We start from the raw sequence: 1,327 nt of genomic DNA, 5'->3' as shown, positions 1-1,327 counted from the left end.
ATAAAACAATCAAAGCTAAGCCAACTGGTAGTGGGGGCATTTACAGTTCTGTGATTGGATTTAAGCAGCTATCTCTCTGCCCTTAAAGATTGGATGTGACCAGAAATAATAGTAAAATATATCATTTGAAGCTGAGATTATGAGCTCTTCAGAGGACCCATTTGGAAGATAGCAAATTAAGTAAAATCAAGTACATAAATCTGCATCCATGCTACATTAGAGATTGACGTCCTGATGCTCAGTAAGTCCAACATAGCAGTTTTCCCTCCAAATGCAGCAACTGGGCTCTATATTTGGTTAAGTACATTTCCTAATCTTAAGAAATCCATTCAAACATGACACTAAAGGGAGAACAGCTTTTCAACGCTCTATCTACACTATGTATTGTGATATAATATTCAGAATTTGTAACCTGCTAGGCATTTTACTAGCACTTGGTAAAATACGCTTCATCATCCACCTAAGTCTAAAAATATCATTATAATATCTCGTGGGTGGGGACCCAGTGTACACGCATTCAGTGACTCATCATCGACCGAGCCAGGGTTCAGACCCAGTCATTCTGGGTCCCCAGTCAGTGACTACTTCATGTGGACAGCCTCACTTCCTCTGCCAAGAAATGAGTCAACTGACAAATCCAGGAGCAGAAGTATCATTCTGCTAATTCAATCTTTTCCCCATTATTTCTGTAAAGACTAAAGTACATCAGACTAAAGCTGTCAAACAGAAAGGTTTAAATTTATGTTTACATATGTTTTAAATATATTCTTTGTTTCTTGGCTGTAAACATTTATTTCCATTTCATTGGGATTTCCCAAGAAATCTGACCTAACAGATATTTTTAAAGAGGTGGTTTAATTCAAAAATTAAATTTAATTAATTAAACAAAATATCATTGTAAGTTAATTTTAAGAAAACGTCCTTAAAGTACAGTTCAGAGAAAAAATTAATTGCAAAAGCAGTTGCTAATATTTATCAAGTAATGAAATTACCTCTCTTCCAAAATGTCTAAATTGTATTTCAGAGAACTCAATAAGTATCCCATTTGTAAAATTACCAGTAAATGAATCTGAAGATTATTGTTGGATATTACTTGATAAATCTACTAGTGCTCTCTGTTACTGGAATTTTTTAAAATTCCAAGTGTTCAAGATGACACAGCTTCTTAAATAAATTCTGTTGATGTTTCATTTTCTTTGAGGCTATTCAAAATTATTGTCAAATTATCATATGACCCAACATAAAATTTTAAATAAAGCTGGAATTTCACAGCTAATATGATGCTGGAGAGTCTATTTATTAACTCCAAATTAAGAGTATCAAGAAA

The sequence above is a fragment of the Tamandua tetradactyla genome, chromosome 5 (genome assembly GCF_023851605.1).
Source record: "Tamandua tetradactyla isolate mTamTet1 chromosome 5, mTamTet1.pri, whole genome shotgun sequence".
NCBI classification, from domain to species: Eukaryota; Metazoa; Chordata; class Mammalia; order Pilosa; family Myrmecophagidae; genus Tamandua; species Tamandua tetradactyla.
Note: the sequence above shows the minus strand (reverse complement) of the source record.